This window comes from Lepidochelys kempii, chromosome 2 (genome assembly GCF_965140285.1).
Source record: "Lepidochelys kempii isolate rLepKem1 chromosome 2, rLepKem1.hap1, whole genome shotgun sequence".
Taxonomy (NCBI): Eukaryota; Metazoa; Chordata; order Testudines; family Cheloniidae; genus Lepidochelys; species Lepidochelys kempii.
Window position 1 is genome coordinate 272427311 of NC_136381.1, and position 19578 is coordinate 272446888.

At 46.9% G+C, this 19578-nt stretch overlaps 1 protein-coding gene across 11 annotated transcripts in view; it reads left to right on the forward strand.

Moving 5' to 3' along the window:
* Nucleotides 1-19578, forward strand: part of SMARCD3 (SWI/SNF related BAF chromatin remodeling complex subunit D3) — a 225019-nt gene that overhangs the window by 27583 nt on the left and 177858 nt on the right. For 3 of the 11 annotated variants that reach the window (XM_078851895.1, XM_078851896.1, XM_078851899.1), the window contains one exon: nucleotides 13258-13490. The exons of 5 other annotated variants lie outside the window; for them this stretch is intronic. The gene's annotated coding sequence lies outside the window, so the exon portion shown is untranslated. Of the gene's footprint in view, nucleotides 1-13257; nucleotides 13491-13583; nucleotides 13624-14188; nucleotides 14382-19578 lie in introns of all 11 variants that reach the window. 3 more of the 11 variants (XM_078851898.1, XM_078851901.1, XM_078851902.1) reach the window with 3 other exon arrangements.

The window sequence follows — 19578 nt, forward strand, 5'->3', positions numbered from 1 at the left end:
GGTAACACAACCTACACCACACAGTGCTGAAATGAGGGATCCTGGATCTCTCCAGGTACATATGCATGGCTTTCCTTTGATCAGACACAAGGGGAGAGGGGCTCACATAAACCCCCAGCGGGCCACAGCCTCTCAGATTGCCCCAGATCATTTCCCAGTTAGCTCCATTTGTCCCTCCACCGTTCAATACAGGTACATCTAACACAGTGAGTGCAGTTTGTGTGCATGTAGATAATTCCCAGTGGCTATTGCCAGCTGCAGGGGGGGCAGAATTTAGTTTGTACGGGAGTGTATTTTACTCCATGTTTTCTTGCTTACACAAATTTGAGTTTTGATGAATTCAGTGTTCCAGAACAGTGTGTGATATCAGCAGGAAAGCTTAATTCTGTGTTAACAAAGTGTGGGGTATTTTTGGCAATTTAATCTTCTTGAATGTTAGTGAAGATCATAACACCAATGCTTGTGGCTCTCACAAGAGTGCTCATAGCTAACTGCAAATGCCACCTCGTTACCCAAGTTTTTTGGCAATAGGACCTGACTCTCACCAGTGCTTCCAGTCTGCTGTATTGAACGATTATTGCAGAAATATCCCCAAGCCTCAGCCGGCCTCTTGCTGGCAGCTCCTGGGAAATGTGTGTGAATGAGAATCACTGTGGTGGTGGTTTTACTCATTCTCTGATGGTGAGAAAGTCTTTCCTCTGCCTTCATTTCTTCATATATAAAAGGGGGGTATGATATTTACTTGCTTCAGTAAAGCAGTTTGAGCTCAATGGATGGAAAGTACTAGGTAAATATGAAGTATTATTCAAGGGGGGAAATGTGTCAGTATTTGGAGATGCAGGTGGGGTGTATTATGAGGGGTGGGGAGACTAAGGAATGCTGATTTTGAGAAGGGGATGAACCAGAGTAGTGGGAGAGATTGAGGTAGGGATGAAAGTGGGGGTGAGGGATATTGGGAGGTGGGATGGGTTGGCGTTACTGGGGCAGGTGGAGTGGTTAGAGGAGTTGAGCAGATGAGAGATCTCGTTTTTAGTAAGGGGGAAGGAAGTCCTGTTGGAGCTTGCTTCCTGCATAGAGATTGAGGGGTGGGCAGGAGGGAGCTGGATTCAGTGCCAGTAGAGGAGCAAGGTGTTTGGCTAGGAAGATGGCAGTGCTGAGGGAGGAAAGAGTGAATTTGTAGCAGAGGAGGTCTGTGTGGTTGAGGGAGGTCTTTTTGCCAGAGGTGCTCATCTGTATGGGAGTAGAAACAGATGGTGGGGATGCCTCAGGTCTGTGAAGTGTGTGGCAGACCTTGTAGCAAGAGAGAAGGGCAAAAAAATCAAGGATGTCAGTGACTTAGGGCATGTCTACACTACAAACTTAAGTCGACTTCAGTTAGGTTGACATCCAGCCGCCACAGTAATTAAGTCAGTCAAGCGTGTCTATACCACACTCCTTGTGTCACTGGAGCATGTCCTTATTAGCATTGCTTGCATTGATGCAGAGAGCAGTGCACTGTAGGTAGCTATCCCACAGTGCAACTCACTATAGGGGGTTTTGGGAAGGGCTTGCAATGCCTCATGGGACCCAAACATTCTCATCGGGAGGACTGGGAACATGGTTTCAATGTCCCATGATGCAGTTTTCTCCCTCCCCTGATTTCAGCTAGAACCCATAATATTTCGCACCTTTTTTCAAAAGGCTGGCATAGCCACGCGTACACCATATCCTGAGAAGCATGGACCCCACTCAACTGTGCACTGTTGACCAGATGTCCCGATTTTATAGGGACAGTCCCAGTTTTGGGGGCTTTTTCTTATATAGGCACCTATTACCCCCTCTACTCCGTCCCAATTTTTTACACTGGCTGTCTGGTCACCCTAACTATTGTGAGCATTACAAACACCACATGCCTTATCCTACAGTATTCACAAAGCTGTGAGAGGAACCACCATGCAGAACGTGGCAGTGTCCTTCAAGCAGCACTGCTGGTAGCCATAGAATGAAACAATTCCCAGTTGCTGCTGGCAGTCGTGTGGGAACTGAACACGATGGATTGCTGTTTCTGGTATTGAGAGCCAAGCACTGACTGGCGGGATCACATTGTTATGCAGTTATGGGATGATGATCAGCGGTTGCAGAACTTTTGTATGTACAAGGCCACTTTCCAAGAACTGTGTGCAGGGCTCTCCCCAGCCCTGCAGCGCAGCAATACTAAAAACGAGACCTGCTCTGACAGTGGAGAACTGAGTGGTAATTGTGATGGGGAAGCTTGCAAAGCCAGACTGCTACCTGTCAGTGGGGAATCAATTTGGAGTTGGTAATTCCATCATCAGGGCAGAAAAGGTGGGGGAGTAGCACTGTATGTAAGGGAGCAGTATGACTGCTCAGAGCTCCGGTACGAAACTGCAGAAAAACCTGAGTGTCTCTGGATTAAGTTTAGAAGTGTGTGCAACAAGAGTGATGTAGTGGTGGGAGTCTGCTATAGACCACCGGACCAGGGGGATGAGGTGGATGAGGCTTTCTTCCGGCAGCTCACGGAAGCTACTAGATCGCATGCCCTGATTCTCATGGGTGACTTTAATTTTCCTGATATCTGCTGGGAGAGCAATACAGCGGTGCATAGACAATCCAGGAAGTTTTTGGAAAGCGTAGGGGACAATTTCCTGGCGCAAGTGCTAGAGGAGCCAACTAGGGGGGGTGCTTTTCTTGACCTGCTGCTCACAAACCGGGTAGAATTAGTGGGGGAAGCAAAAGTGGATGGGAATCTGGGAGGCAGTGACCATGAGTTGGTTGAGTTCAGGATCCTGACGCAGGGAACAAAGGTAAGCAGCAGGATACGGACCCTGGACTTCAGGAAAGCAGACTTCGACTCCCTCAGGGAACGGATGGCCAGGATCCCCTGGGGGACTAACTTGAAGGGGAAAGGAGTCCAGGAGAGCTGGCTGTATTTCAAGGAATCCCTGTTGAGGTTACAGGGACAAACCATCCCGATGAGTCGAAAGAATAGTAAATATGGCAGGCGACCAACTTGGCTTAATGGTGAAATCCTAGCGGATCTTAAACATAAAAAAGAAGCTTACAAGAAGTGGAAGGTTGGACATATGACCAGGGAAGAGTATAAAAATATTGCTCGGGCATGTAGGAATGTTATCAGGAGGGCCAAATCGCACCTGGAGCTGCAGCTAGCCAGAGATGTCAAGAGTAACAAGAAGGGTTTCTTCAGGTATGTTGGCAACAAGAAGAAAGCCAAGGAATGTGTGGGCCCCTTACTGAATGAGGGAGGCAACCTAGTGACAGAGGATGTGGAAAAAGCTAATGTACTCAATGCTTTTTTTGCCTCTGTTTTCACTAACAAGGTCAGCTCCCAGACTGCTGCGCTGGGCATCACAAAATGCGGAAGAGATGGCCAGCCCTCTGTGGAGATAGAGGCGGTTAGAGACTATTTAGAAAAGCTGGACGTGCACAAGTCCATGGGGCCGGACGAGTTGCATCCGAGAGTGCTGAAGGAATTGGCGGCTGTGATTGCAGAGCCACTGGCCATTATCTTTGAAAACTCGTGGCGAACCGGGGAAGTCCCGGATGACTGGAAAAAGGCTAATGTAGTGCCAATCTTTAAAAAAGGGAAGAAGGAAGATCCTGGGAACTACAGGCCAGTCAGCCTCACCTCAGTCCCTGGAAAAATCATGGAGCAGGTTCTCAAAGAATCAATCCTGAAGCACTTGCATGAGAGGAAAGTGATCAGGAACAGCCAGCATGGATTCACCAAGGGAAGGTCATGCCTGACTAATCTAATCGCCTTTTATGATGAGATTACTGGTTCTGTGGATGAAGGGAAAGCAGTGGATGTATTGTTTCTTGACTTTAGCAAAGCTTTTGACACGGTCTCCCATAGTATTCTTGTCAGCAAGTTAAGGAAGTATGGGCTGGATGAATGCACTATAAGGTGGGTAGAAAGCTGGCTAAATTGTCGGGCTCAACGGGTAGTGATCAATGGCTCCATGTCTAGTTGGCAGCCGGTATCAAGTGGAGTGCCCCAAGGGTCGGTCCTGGGGCCGGTTTTATTCAATATCTTCATAAATGATCTGGAGGATGGTGTGGATTGCACTCTCAGCAAATTTGCGGATGATACTAAACTGGGAGGAGTGGTAGATACGCTGGAGGGGAGGGATAGGATACAGAAGGACCTAGACCAATTGGAAGATTGGGCCAAAAGGAATCTGATGAGGTTCAATAAGGATAAGTGCAGGGTCCTGCACTTAGGACGGAAGAACCCAATGCACAGCTACAGACTAGGGACCGAATGGCTAGGCAGCAGTTCTGCAGAAAAGGACCTAGGGGTGACAGTGGACGAGAAGCTGGATATGAGTCAGCAGTGTGCCCTTGTTGCCAAGAAGGCCAATGGCATTTTGGGATGTATAAGTAGGGGCATAGCGAGCAGATCGAGGGATGTGATCGTTCCCCTCTATTCGACATTGGTGAGGCCTCATCTGGAGTACTGTGTCCAGTTTTGGGCCCCACACTTCAAGAAGGATGTGGATAAATTGGAGAGAGTCCAGCGAAGGGCAACAAAAATGATTAGGGGACTGGAACACATGAGTTATGAGGAGAGGCTGAGGGAGCTGGGATTGTTTAGCCTGCAGAAGAGAAGAATGAGGGGGGATTTGATAGCTGCTTTCAACTACCTGAAAGGGGGTTCCAAAGAGGATGGCTCTAGACTGTTCTCAATGGTAGCAGATGACAGAACGAGGAGTAATGGTCTCAAGTTGCAGTGGGGGAGGTTTAGATTGGATATTAGGAAAAACTTTTTCACTAAGAGGGTGGTGAAACACTGGAATGCGTTACCTAGGGAGGTGGTAGAATCTCCTTCCTTAGAAGTTTTTAAGGTCAGGCTTGACAAAGCCCTGGCTGGGATGATTTAACTGGGAATTGGTCCTGCTTTGAGCAGGGGGTTGGACTAGATGACCTTCTGGGGTCCCTTCCAACCCTGATATTCTATGATTCTATGATTCTATGATCATGGAGGCTGTTGTGATCCAAGTATGCAGGGCCATTAATCATCTTCTGCAAAGAAAGATTGAGACTCTGGGCAAAGAGATACTGGATGGTTTTGCTGCAATGGGGTTCCCTAACTGTGATGGGCTGATAGATGGCATGCCTATCCTTATCTTGGCACCAGACCATCTTGCCAAAGAGTACATAAACAGAAAAGGATACTTTTCAATGGTGTTGCAAGTGCCGGTGGATCACCGGGGCCGTTTTACCAACATCAACATGGGATGGTCAGGGAAGGTGCATGATGCACGCATCTTAAGAACACAGGTCTGTTCAGAAAGCTGCAAGCAAGTACTCTCTTTCTGGCACACAAAATAGCTAGTGGTGATGTTGAAATGCCAATAGTGATCCTGGGAGACCCAGACTACCCCTTACTTCCGTTGGCTCTTGAATTCATACACCCGACACCTGGACAGCAGCAAGGATCAGTTCAACAATAGGCACAGCAAGTGCAGAATGGTGGTTGAATGTGCCTTTGGCCATTTAAAGGGTTGCTGACGCAGTTTGCTTACTAAGTTAGACCTCCGTGAAACCAATATCCCCATGGTTATAGCTGCCTGCTGTGTGCTTCATAATATCTGTGAGGCAAAAGGAGAGACATTTCCACAGGGGTGGGACGTGAAGGTGGATAAGCTGTCTGCTAATTTTGAGCAGCCAGATACCAAGGCTAGAAGAAAAGCTCAGCATGGAGCATTGCATCTCAGGGAGGCTTTGAAAACCCGTTCTAGTAATGACCCACAGTAATGTGCGCTGATTCTCTGTACTGTGCCTCCCCATGGTGTGAACCTTGCTGTGACAGCACACCCCTTCTATTACCTCAGTTTCCTTGTCCATCCTCTTAACCCCCCCCACCCCGGCTGTTTTAAATTAATAAACTATAAACTAATAAACTATTAATTCATTCTCTCATTTTATTGAACAAAGATACTGAAACTTAAAGATCACAAATAGAATTTAACCTTGGACACAAGGTGGAATAAAATTGGTAGGAGAAAAACACATTAATCTTGTCTTTAAAAGTACAGTAGCCTCCTTGTCATACATCATTGTATATGCAGCTTTTATTTTTGGGACCTTCCCCTGCGGTTGAGCGGAAGGGATATTGCATTTGCCCTCCTCTTCTCCTGGAATGTTAGGGGGAGGAGGAGAAGTACGTTGATGTTGGAATGCCATTCTGCAGGGGCTGCAGAGGGAGTCTAGCCTCAAGGTGTTTCTCCTGAAGGTCAACCAGATGTCTCAACATGTCTGTTCTTTCAGAATCCCCAGCACTTCCTCCTGCATGCCACGGCCACTTTCCTGGGCTGCTGCTCTGCTCACCATGTCCAGTTTTTCAGAGAGAGAAATCCTCCACGCTCTCTGTGTGGTGTTCGCTGTCCCAAAGGCGTTCGTAATCTCATTAAACATGTCATCATGTGTTCTTTCACCTTTGTCTTATCTGGGAGAGCCTCTACACCATTGTGGAGGAAGAGCGGAAGGCCACACTTTCAGCTGTAAGCCATGGAAAGCACAAAACAACCATTGTCAGTGCAGACCTAGGATCTAGTGCAGAGTTGCTTTATAAAAATCACTCCCTTTATTTCACAGAAGTTTAAGGCAGAGCATTTTCATTTATATAAGGTATTCACTGAACCAGTTCGCTGTCCCAGCACTGGTGAGTATGGCCCTGGGGCATGGGTACCAGACAGTCAGCAGCATTGGGTGGGCAACCTGCGGCGGGACCAGAGGTGGGCAGGGTGCCATGCCACCTTCCCCTTTATAACATGGACGTTGTCTGGAGATTGGGGACCAGCATTCACCATCCTGAACTGCAAGCCTTTGCAGAGGCTACGCCGGGGGGTGCTTGTGGTGGTGAGTGGGCACCACAAAATTCTCCTCCCCTTCCCCGCTGCTGCTAGCCGAGGTTTGTAGCTACTAAGGTCAATGCCCAGCCCCTGCTGCCCAAACTATAGCCATGTTTTGGAAACAGTGGGTGAAGGGGCAGAAAATCATAGAAGATTAGAGTTAGAAGAGACCTCAGGAGGTCATCTAGTCCAACCCCCTAGTCAAAGCAGGACCAACAAGGCAGGGAGAGCACAGACATTATTTTTTGCACAATCACTATTGTTTGTGGTCCAAGCAGTTGAAATGAAAACTACTGCCATCTCCCCTAGGTGAATCTATCTGATATCAGGGTCCTGAGGGTAACAGAGGTAGCAAGGGAACAGACGGGGTCTTTATGCTGCAATGCTGTGTACTGCAATGATGCCAGCCAAATTAACACTGGAGTAGCATGTGGAATTGTCCTACCGTGGTGGAAGACTGGCTGGGCCAAAGTTGAGTGAGTGGCATTGCAACCTGGTGCACATGGTGGGGTCAGTGGTGCAGTTGGACGAAGAGGTTGCCATGGCTGGGGACTTGAGTGGTCAGGGCCAGGCTTCCCTAGAAAGCTTATCCTGCTTACTGCCCTGACTCTGTGCTGACCACTGCTGCCTGCCTTAGATCCTGCTGGTGCTGGCCTCACGCCATCCAAGTGCAGTTTCGCTTCTGCCAAGTGCTGCAGACCAGACCTGCCAAGCAGCAGCGGCTTCTGTGTGGCTTTGAAGAGTTCACCTTCTGTGGCTGCCCAGCCATGCTTGAGGACAAGCTTGGAGAGGCCCTGGTGAGTGGTGCTGGGTGGGGACTGGGGCTTGTGCCTCCTTCTGGGTCTGGGACTGAGACGGGGAGCCGAAGCAGTGCTGGACCCCCACCGGGCCTCCACTTGTCTCTGAACGGAGGGCTCATTTCCCCCCCACCCCCACCCCAGCATGAGAATTAGAGGAATGGGGGTGGGTATCCAGCTCCTTTTGGAGGGTACAGGACTCAGATGCCAACTCAGCAAAACAAGGGTTTAGGCACTGCAGCCCCCACACCTCTGTCCTAAAGACCTTCAATGTCTAAAATATTTTATTTCAAATGAAAATGTGCCAAACAGCAATAAGCAGAGACTTTTGAATTACACAGATGCTCTAGTAATCTATTTGCATGTTTTTTGTGGTTTTTCATTTCTGTTTTTGAACAAATGCTGTGAATCCATTTTTGTTTGTTTATGGTACTTGAACTGACTGCATGAAAATGGCAACTAATAAACTGTTACAAATTTGAACCAAACATTGACAATTTTCTTAGTCTTATGTGTTGTTTGAGCTTGTCTTTTTTTTAATTTTTTTCATTTATTTTTTTTCATCCTCCTCTCTGTAATTGTACTTATTCTGCAAAATCATAGAATCATAGAATATCAGGGTTGGAAGGTACCTCTGGAGGTCATCTAGTCCAACCCCCTGCTCAAAGCAGGACCAATCCCCAATTAAATCATCCCAGCCAGGGCTTTGTCAAGCCTGACCTTAAAAACTTCTAAGGAAGGAGATTCTACCACCTCCCTAGGTAACACATTCCAGTGTTTCACCACCCTCCTAGTGAAAAAGTTTTTCCTAATATCCAACCTAAACCTCCCCCACTGCAACTTGAGACAATTACTCCTTGTCCTGTCATCTGCTACCATTGAGAACAGTCTAGAGCCATCCTCTCTGGAACCACCTCTCAGGTAGTTGAAAGCAGCTATCAAATCCCCCCTCATTCTTCTCTTCTGCAGACTAAACAATCCCCGTTCCTTCAGCCTCTCCTCATAAGTCATGTGTTCTAGACCCCTAATCATTTTTGTTGCCCTTCGCTGGACTCTCTCCAATTTCTCCACATCCTTCTTGTAGTGTGGGGCCCAAAACTGGACACAGTACTCCAGATGAGGCCTCACCAATGTCAAATAGAGGGGGATGATCACGTCCCTCGATCTGCTCACTATGCCCCTACTTATACATCCCAAAATGCCCCTGGCCTTCTTGGCAACAAGGGCACACTGCTGACTCATATCCAGCTTCTCGTCCACTGTCACCCCTAGGTCCTTTTCCACAGAACTGCTGCCTAGCCATTCGGTCCCTCGTCTGTAGCTGTGCATTGGGTTCTTCCATCCTAAGTGCAGGACCCTGCACTTATCCTTATTGAACCTCATCAGATTTCTTTTGGCCCAATCCTTCAATTTGTCTAGGTCCCTCTGTATCCTATCCCTGCCCTCCAGCGTATCTACCACTCCTCCCAGTTTAGTATCATCCGCAAATTTGCTGAGAGTGCAATCCACACCATCCTCCAGATCATTTATGAAGATATTGAACAAAACCGACCCCAGGACCGACCCCTGGGGCACTCCACTTGACACCGGCTGCCAACTAGACATGGAGCCATTGATCACTACCCGTTGAGCCCGACAGTGTAGCCAACTTTCTACCCACCTTGTAGTGCATTCATCCAGCCCATACGTCTTTAACTTACTGACAAGAATACTGTGGGAAATGAAGCATTTAAAAAAAAAAGGCATTAAAGATAGTCTGGTAAACTTGTTCTTTCTGACCCCCAATATTGCTTATTGCTCAAAATTACATTATGTTCAGCAGTGTGCCGTTCTTGCCAAGAAGGCTAACAGCATATTGGGCTGTATTTGTAGGAGCGTTGCCAGCAGATCGAGGGAAGTGATTATTCCCCTCTATTCGGCACTGGTGAGGCCACACCTGGAGTATGGCATCCAGTTTTGGGCCCCCCACTACAGAAGGGATATGGACAAATTGGAGAGAGTGCAGCGGAGGGCAACGAAAACGATTAAGGGGCTGCGGCACGTGGCTTGCGGGGAGAGGCTGAGGGAACTCCAGTGGCGCAATGTGTTAGTGCACAGTGCTGACAGAGCAGTGCTGTGTGGAGTATTGCTGAAGCTGTGAGTTCAGACCTCACCTGGAGCACTGGTTTTCTTTAATCTCGGGGGAGGGATAGCTCAGTGGTTTGAACATTGGCCTGCGAAACCCAGGGTTGTGAGTTCAATCCTTGAGGGGGCCATTTAGGGATCTGGGGCAAAAATTGGGGATTGGTCCTGCTTTGAGCAGGGGGTTGGACTAGATGACCTCCTGAGGTCCCTGCCAACCCTGATATTCTATGAACTGGGGTTATTTAGTCTGCAGAAGAGAAGAGTGAGGGGGGATTTGATAGCAGCTTTCAATTACCTGAAGGGGGGTTCCAAAGCGGATGGAGCTCTGCTGTTCTCAGTGGTGGCAGATGACAGAACAAGAAGCAATGGTCTCAAGTTGCAGTGTGGGAGATCTAGGTTGGATATTAGGAAACACTGTTTCACTAGGAGGGTGGTGAAGCACTGGAATGGGTTCCCTAAGGAGGTGGTGGTATTTCCATCCTTAGAGGTTTTTAAGGCCCGGTTTGACAAAGCCTTGGCTGGGATGATTTATTTGGTGTTGGTCCTGCTTTGAGCAGGGGATTGGACTAGATGACCTCCTGAGGTCTCTTCCAACCCTAATATTCTGTGATTCTATGATCTGTAGTGATTTTTTTCTCCTTAATATTTATTCCATTTTACAAGGGATAGGAAGTGGATTTATCAAACAGTTATTGCCAAGATTTCTCTCCTTTGTTTGGAGATGTATTTTTCTCCAGTCTTCTAGTGCTCCCTCGCTAGTGCTTTCCATGACTGTTTCTCGCTTCGTCCCTACTGGTGCATGTTATTACTTCTTCCAGTCAGACTCTGCAGTGATTTTTACACAATGACACCTTAAGTTATAGGCATAATTGGGAATAATGTATATTTCCCATTTTAAAGGAAGAATAAAATAAAAAGTGTTACTGTAATCTGATGTTCCACTGCTATAGCCAAGCACCACCCTTTTTATTTAACACCTGTGTTGCAGCAGTGAATAAGGAACTCAACCAGGTCAGGACCCTGTTGTGGCAGTTGCTGTACAAACATACAGTAAATGAATGACAGTCCCTGCCCCAACAAATTTACAATCTAAAAGACAAGGCCTAAAAGGGGAATGAGACAAACAGTACTGCGCAGAATCCTCTGTCTTGCATAATTTTGTATTTTCCCACATAAAATAAATTTTGCCTAAGTGCTGCAGTTCTTCCTTTTGCTCACCAGAGGCTGCTGTGGTGCCAGAATAGCCAGCTGCAGGAACACAGCCAGCTGTTCTGGCACCACAGCGGCCTCTGGTGGGGAAAAAGGTGAAACTGCAGCACTTCTGGGGCAGAATGTATTTTCTATGCCCAGCGCTGCAGAATTCCCCCAGGAATTCATCACAGCACCCTGCCTGCAGAGCCAGGTTAGGACACACAGTGGGGCACACAGGGCTGCTGAGGAGTCACAGGTGGGTTCAGAATGGCTGGGGGGTGGGACAGACCGGGGCATAGGCTCAGGAGCTAGTGTGGTTACAGCGCTGAGCCGGGGGGTGGGGGGGAGGGGCTGCAGAGACCCATGGGGATAGGGTCTGTGGGGACGGGCAGATGTGCCTGACTGAATGAGAGAGGCTTGGAGTCAGCCAGGGTCTGCATGAGGGCGGCTTCCCAACTCCCTAAGAATCTCCCCCCATAGCACCAACACCCTCTAGGTTCACTCCTAGGCTCCTTCCCTCTCCTTCAACTTCTCCATTACCCCTGACTCCCCCAAGCCTTTGCACTGCTTCCTGACAGGTGCAGGAAATACAGTTCTGTATTGTAATTTAAATGCATTACTCAAAGTTCTATATTAATATGCCTAGTAAGGAATCTATTTATTTGTTTAAAAAAAATTACCAGAATCTTTTTTTTGGTCTGTATTGTTACAGACATATTTGCTGATGGATATTGAACTATATTACCAAAATAATTGAAACTGGCATGATTATATTGTGCTATTTTAACAAATAAAATATGTGGAATTTTGCAGAAATTTCAAATACTGAATTTTTATTTTTTTGGTGCAGACTTCCCCCTGGAGTAAAACAGGCAGACTAGGGTAGCATATGATAGGATATGTGAAATTGTTAGCCGGTCACTATTAGTGATCACACACTGGCCACTCTGCTTATATGCTGTTTTTATCCTCTGTCTTCAGTCTAATGTCACACTGAGATATTTTGGGATGGGATGGGATTGTCTCTTATCTTCTAGCCACAGAAGTCTATGCATGTGCAGTTCTGCTTAGGCCTTTCAATTGTTTAGACGGAATGCTGACACAATAGTTCCGGTAGAGTTTGGTTTAGCTGCCAGGATAAGAAATATTCTTCCATAGTTTTAAGGTTCTTGGTTAGGCTGTATTCTATGATAGATTCTCTGCCTGTGCACTCAAAACAATGTCGTCAACAATGCATAGACACATTTCTATGATCAAGTCTGGGGAAGGTTGCTTGTGTGAAATATTAAACAGGATCGGCGCTAGGACAGGTCCCTGTGATAAGCAATCATTCAGAGTATGTGGCCTGCTGACCTCATTATCAAGGAAAATGCAAAACCTATGATTGATTATAGTGAAAGTTTCTTACAGATTTTTACTTAAAGCAGGACTAAAATATCTGCTTTGCAATTTAAATGTTGCATTTCTTCTCAAATTTGACACAGTTTTACAGAGAGCAATGGAATATTGTGTATTGTTTTAGAAAAAGGTTTTGTAACTTTTGCAAAGGAAATACTTTAAAAATGCTCCTTTTTAAATTTTGCTGTTTTATTCACGTTTTTTTGGATTCCTCTATTGTAAAACATAAATTTACACAAGCTTAAGATTTCACCAAGTAACTCATCTTTACAATATCTCAGGCACAGGCTAAGGTGTGGAACCTGAAATATTAAAGTTATAAAACGATTGCTATAATTTACTGTAAGCAAAGGAACCTATAGGTCATGAGAAGTGTTATTGATGCCATGCTCTGGTACAGATCATGAGACTGCTGAGAGTGTCCTTTTTGGGGATGGGGGTGTGATGTTATCTGATTAAAATATGACCATATAGATAGTTGTTGCAACCACTGTTCTATATTTGCAGCAAATCTTGTACAAAGGTTGTCAAGTGAGGTGTCTATGAAAAGGTTATGATTTTGCTGTGTGTATGCATGTATCATTTTTGTATTTGAAGTTATAAGTATTGGCCCTCAACCTGGATTTCAAATGTTTGCTTCTGGGGTACCACCCACAAGGTAGCTAGCCAGCACATGTTGGAGGGACTATTCAAATTAAGTGGCTCATGAAGAAACACTTGGTTGACAATGGACCATGGGAGACGCCCATCTACGCTGTGTCATGTTAAACGTTCTGTCTGGGGTGTAGGTAATGGCTTCCTGCAATGACTGAGTGAAATTGGGCATGAACATGTGACTCCAAACTCCATCTTGTTGCTGTAATTTTCCACAGTAAGAACAATGGGATGCCCTCCACATGGCAGAAGCTATAAAAGGCCCTGGAAACACTTCCATTTTGTCTTCAATCCTGCTTCTTACCTCTGGAAGAACTTTGCTACAAACTGAAGCTCTGAACAAAGGACTGAATGACCCATCCAAGCTGTGGATGTATTCCAGAGACTTGACTTAAGCCAGCAGTTTATTCCATCACTGCTACAAGCCTGAACCAAGAACTTTGCAATTACTGTATGTATTTGACTCTTTTAACCAATTTTCTCTTTCTTTCTCTCTCTTTCTCTCTTTCTTTCTCTCTCTCTCTCCCCTCCCTCCCTTCCTCAGAGTTTACATACTAAAGGATTGGCATCAACGTGATTATTGGGTAAGATCTAAGATATATATTGACCTGGGTTGGGGGCTGCTCCTTTGGGATCAGAAGAACCTTTCATTTGATGAGACTGGTTGTAAAGAACCACTCATCTCTGAATCCAGTGTTTTTCGTGGTTATATAAGAACTGGAATGCCCAAGGAAACTGCTTTTATGACTTCTTGTTAGCCAGTGTGGTGAAACAGGAGTTTACTTTTGTGGCTGGTTTCGTATATATCATAAAAGAATAACCACCAGTTTTCGGTTGTGTTTGCCCTATTTCTCAGTAGTTTGTCCTGAATTTGGCATCCTTAGTTGTGACCCACTAAGGCATGGTTACAGGAGGAGGAACCAGGAATGTGGGGGAGCAGGAGGGCTTACCAGAAGTATGGAGTAGGCATTACGGGCAGGGAGGCGTGAGCAGCCATCTTGGTGGTGGGTGAATGGGGAAGGGAAGGGAAGGGGAGTGTTAACCCTTTCCTTCCTTCTCTACCTGACCTGCTGTAGTTTGCTGGAATTGGGAGGGTTACTTCGCTTTAAGTCATAGCAGGAATGCTGCAATGGTTCTCTTTCTCCACAGCCTGATGAATAACTGGTCCTTGCAAGTCTGCCATCCCTAGGGATCAGTCTGCAGCTGCAGATACTGCTGGTGTTTGGGGAAAGAGCAAGTGCAGCAGGAGGAAGTAGGGGCAGGGCAGCACTAGAAATGTCTTGCCGTCTCTGCCTGATGAACCCGTGCCTCAAGTGAACCCAAGCCATTGCAAATCCATCAGGTGAAGAAGGCAAAGACGAGCTACTTTTCCCTTATTTTGTCTTCCTGCTTGCACCCCACCAGAATCTCCTTGCTCCCATGTCTCGCTCATTCTTACTTGTCCCCCACAGCCCAATTTGCTTATCTCCCATGCCCTCTCCATGGCTCTAACTCTTTGATACCCCATAGCCTCATATCACTTCTTGCTCTCCCAAAACCCTGCACCCTTCTGTCCCCATAAGTCCTATAACTCTTCTCACCCAGTAGCTATATTGATGATCCTCTGCTGCCCCTCTCTCGAGCATGACCATCACAGCCAGCACTCTTCCCTGCCCCAATCCTTGCTGTCATCTCTTGCTTCCCAATATTCCTTATACTACTTCTTCCAGCACTGGCTCCCACTTCTTAGAATCACAGGGAGACTCCCACACAAAAACTTTAGAGCTGTTTGCTCAAGTGCGTTTCTTATCCATGCAGTCACTAGAAATAATTAAACTCCTTGGTGAAGGCTACATTAACATCCAGAACAAGTTCAGCTCACATGCCTTGTCATCCCTATACACGTGGACTCTTTACCTCTTTACCGTAGTAGACTTCCTTTTGCTTCTCACAATGCACATGTCCAATTCCTCTAAATCACACTCAAACGTACAAGTTTTCATAGATTCCAAAGCATCATCTAGTCTGACGTCCTGCATAACACAGGCCATAGAACACCCCCAAAATAATTCCTTTTGAACTAGACTATATTTAAAAAAAAAATCTTGATTTTAAAAATGTAAGTGATGGAGAGTCCACCACAACCCTTGGTAAATTGTTCATTAGTCAATTACCTTCATAGTTAAAAATTTACGCCTTTTTTCTAGTCTCAATTTGTCTAACTTCAACTTCTAAAGCGATTGGATCATGTTAGACCTTTCTCCATGAGAGGTCATTATCAAATATTTGTTCCCCATGTAAGTGCTTAAAGACTGTGATCTAGTCACCTTTTAACCTTCTTTGTTAGACACAAGGAGCTCAATCTATGTAGCTTATCACTGTAAGGCAGGTTTTTCAATCCTTTAATCATTCTCCTTTCTTTTTTATGAACACACTTCAATTTATCAGCATCATTCTTGAATTGTGGACACCAGAACGGGACATAATATTCCAGCAGCGGTCGCATCCGTGCCAAATAAAGAGGTAAAAACCTCTCCGTTCCTACCTGAGGTACCTCTATTTATGCATCCAACGATTGCATTTGCTCATTTGGCCACAGCTTTCCTTTTGGAACTCATGTTCAGCTGATTATCCACCTCTCATTCCCCCCACCCCCCAAACACTTTTTCAGAATTCCTACTGCTTCTGCAAGTGCTGCTGGTGGTGGTGCGGACTGACTGCCTCTCCACTTCCTTTTCAGTGCCACATGGTCTGAAACAGAACCCTTCTGTTCCTGGAGCTGATCCACCTACATCAAACCTGTAAATATTATAAACTGTAAATATTGTGTATAAAATTTCTTATTTTATTAGACAGATATCAGGGACATGCCTCCGGAGCCCCCCACTTTCTGGTATGGGAGTCCAATTATGCCTGGGATTCTGGGCTTCAAGAACTGCCTCTCCTGTCCCTGTTCTTTTCCGGTCAGCAAAGAGCACTGCAGGTTCCTTTACTGCCTTGGGAGAGAAGGTCATATCTCTGCTAAGTGCAGTATCGGTCACTTCTTTCTGACTTGAACCCATCAAGCCCAGGAGTTCAGACTTAAGAAACACCTCATGAAGCAGGCTATGAGGCCCCTGTTGGATCTGGGCTGGGGAGACCCCACTTGTACAGTGGGCTTGAGGCATCAAGGACAGCAATGCCAAGTATTACACACCAGACACAGGTGCAGGCAAAGGTAGAGCCAAGGGCTCCTTTTCTCAGACTTCATGCTAAGGCAAGAAACCCTCTCTATACCTGAGAGAAAATTCCCCCTCCAGATCCACTTCTAAGAGGAGGGCTGATTCACTTATACTGTTGAGGTTGGGTGACTCTGAAGCTCGAAAACCCATTGATGTCGTGGTACTGGCCCACAGGCTGAAAAGACTGATCGCCTCCACTTTGGCATCATAGGTGGCAGTGGGACTGTTACACCTGGGGTTATTTGAACCCAAAACTATAGTAACTAATTCTTGCTTTCCAGGTGGTGGCAGGAAATAAATCTGTGGGGACACAGCTCCTCTGTCCAATAAATGATTGGTACAAGAGTGCTTCCACTTAGTTTTAAGCACACACACACACATATGCAACAGCAATAGTCTAGAGCACCCCAGATATAGTTACCCGAAGTCTGAGGTGGTGTCGAGTGGGCAACAGGAGGTTTTTGGTGATCAGCCATCCTTCCAGTTGCTGGGGAATAAGATGTCAGTCTGCTAGCTCTTAGAAATCCTCCTCAATCTGCTTCAAATTGGACATTTTCAACCTCTAATAAGCTAACAATTTTCCTAGCAACAGCAAAAACCTCATAATGCTACTTATCAGCAAAGCAACTCCAAGTCATAACAGAAAGAGACACAGATCCAAACTCAGTTATCCACATGTTTTAATTTTAATAAATCCATACACCGCTGCAGCTGTGCAGCTATTCGTATGGTTTACTTAGGCAAAGGCCAAATTATTTCTAACTATATGGTATTTTCATTTTCAACTATTGGTGGTGGAGTACACAAAATGGCTACAGTTATGTCAACTCCAGCTTATGTCATGTCCAGTTCTCTTGTAACAGGCCCATCAGTACTGAGTAAAAAGAAGCATGAGCCTAGACTGGCGAAAGACAGATGACCATCCCATACACAGTCGTCACTGGCACACACTTTGAGCTGACGCCAAAGGTTCACAGGGAGAAGACTCACGGTGGCAAATACAGTGCTTTGGGGGACAAAGTCCTGCACTTAGGACGGAAGAATCCAATGCACCGCTACAGACTAGGGACCAAATGGCTAGGTAGCAGTTCTGCAGAAAAGGACCTACAGTGTTACAGTTACAGTTAAAGGGTTACAGTGGACGAGAAGCTGGAAAGGAGTCAACAGTGTGCCTTTGTTGCCAAGAAGCCCAGTGGCATTTTGGGATGTATAAGTAGGGGCATTGCCAGCCAATTGAGGGACGTGATCGTTCCCCTCTATTCGACATTGGTGAGGCCTCGTCTGGAGTACTGTGTCCAGTTTTGGGCCCCACACTACAAGAAGGATGTGGAAAAATTGGAAAGAGTCCAGCGGAGGGCAACAAAAATGATTAGGGGACTGGAACACATGAGTTATGAGGAGAGGCTGAGGGAACTGGGGATGTTTAGTCTACGGAAGAGAAGAATGGGGGGGTGGTTGATAGCTGCTTTCAACTACCTGAAAGGGGATTCCAAGGATGGATCTAGACTGTTCTCAGTGGTAGCAGATGACAGAACAAGGAGTAATGGTCTCAAGTTGCAGTGGGGGAGGTTTAGGTTGGATATTAGGAAAAACTTTTTCACTAGGAGGGTGGTGAAACACTGGAATGTGTTACCTAGGGAAGTGGTGGACTCTTCTTCCTTAGAAGTTTTTAAGGTCAGGCTTGACAAAGCCCTGGCTGGGATGATTTAATTGGGGATTGGTCTTGCTTTGAGCAGGGGGTTGGACTAGATGACCTCCTGAGGTCCCTTCCAACCCTGATATTCTATGATTCTATGATAACCATCCTGCTGGATCCAGAATCTCCCATCCTATCAGAATTGATTCTTACAAGGGAGATCATGACACCATTGGTCCACAAATATTATGAAAGAAGCCAGTCTCCTGTTCCCTCTGCTACTTGGGATATTTCCTCATCCACAGTTCTAACATCACCACCTTTGGAGATGGAACCTACATTTTTTCTTCAAGTGCTTGCTCATGTCCATTCAACTAGGTGTGTGTGCTTGCCACACGTACCAGTGCCGGAAGGTTTTCCCTCAGCAATATCCGTAGGGGACCGGCTCCAGCGCCCCCAGGAGTGGCGCACATATGCCACGGTATATAGGGAGCTGCCAGTTCCCCCCATTCTCAGTTCTTCTTTGAGTGATTGCTCATGTGCATTCCACAGTAGGTGTGCGTGCTTGCCACATGCACCAGTGCCGGAAGTTTTCCTCCTAGCAGTACCTGTAGGGGAGCGCCCCTAGCAACCCCTGGAGTGGCACCACCATGGTGCAGTATAAGGGGCTCAGTTCCTTCTTGCCACCAGTGACGGTGCTTCGGAACTGCTGTGCTCCAGCTCTCCATTGTAGCGTTCCCTGTTTGGTCTGTTGTTTAGTCTGTAGATAGTTCGTACTTGTAGTTTTAAAAAATATATAGATAGATAGTAGTAGTAGTAAAGTAGAAGAACTACGCCTGGATCGGGGCATGCCCTGTGCCCCGGGCTTCAGGTCGTGCGACACTTGTAAATGGCCTATGCCCAAAAGTGACCCACACACCAGTTGCTTATGCTGTTTTGGGGAAACCCACATCAGCGACCGCTGCAAAATTTGCAGATCATTTAAGCCATGGACTAAGAAGGAGCAGGATATTTGGCTCTGAGCCATGTTGATGGAGTCGGCACTGACCCTGACACCGCTACGCCGCTCCGAGTCAGCACTGTAGCATCGGTGCGCGGGGACTCAGTGGTGCCTTCCACCAGCCGGCATCACTCCCCATCCACGGGACACTCTAAGAAGATGAAGAAGCGATCTTCTCTGTCAAGGCACCAGGGCAAGGCTGGGGGCGAGACTAGACCCATGCTGGGCAGCTCTCAATCCCCGTCAGCCTTACGGCCTCCAACTCAAGTAGAGCGGAGTAGCCCAGACCACTCTGAGCCGACCTCCCCCGACTCCAGTGGCCACATACGGGTGCCCTCCACGTCGGAGGCCCTGTAGGCCACTCGAGACATCATATCTCTCCTGGTACCAGCTGGTACCTGGTGCCGAGGCAGGCCGGCGCTGGGACTGCTGCAGTCACCATCTGGGGGGTACCGCTCACGGTCGCAGGAAGGTTCCTGATGCCATTCTTCACCAAGCCCCGCTTGCAGCCTGCACCGGTCCCCGTTGACCCCCACCCAGTTGTCTGGGGTGCCAAGCAACAGGGAATTGAGACACTGCTCCGAATCTAGGGAGCGCAGGCCTCAAGTTCAGAGCATGCCCCACCAGGACTGGGACCGATGGCACTGGAGGTTGTCGACTCCGAGAAACCACTGTAGTCCCTCATGGTAGCAGCACTGGCGCT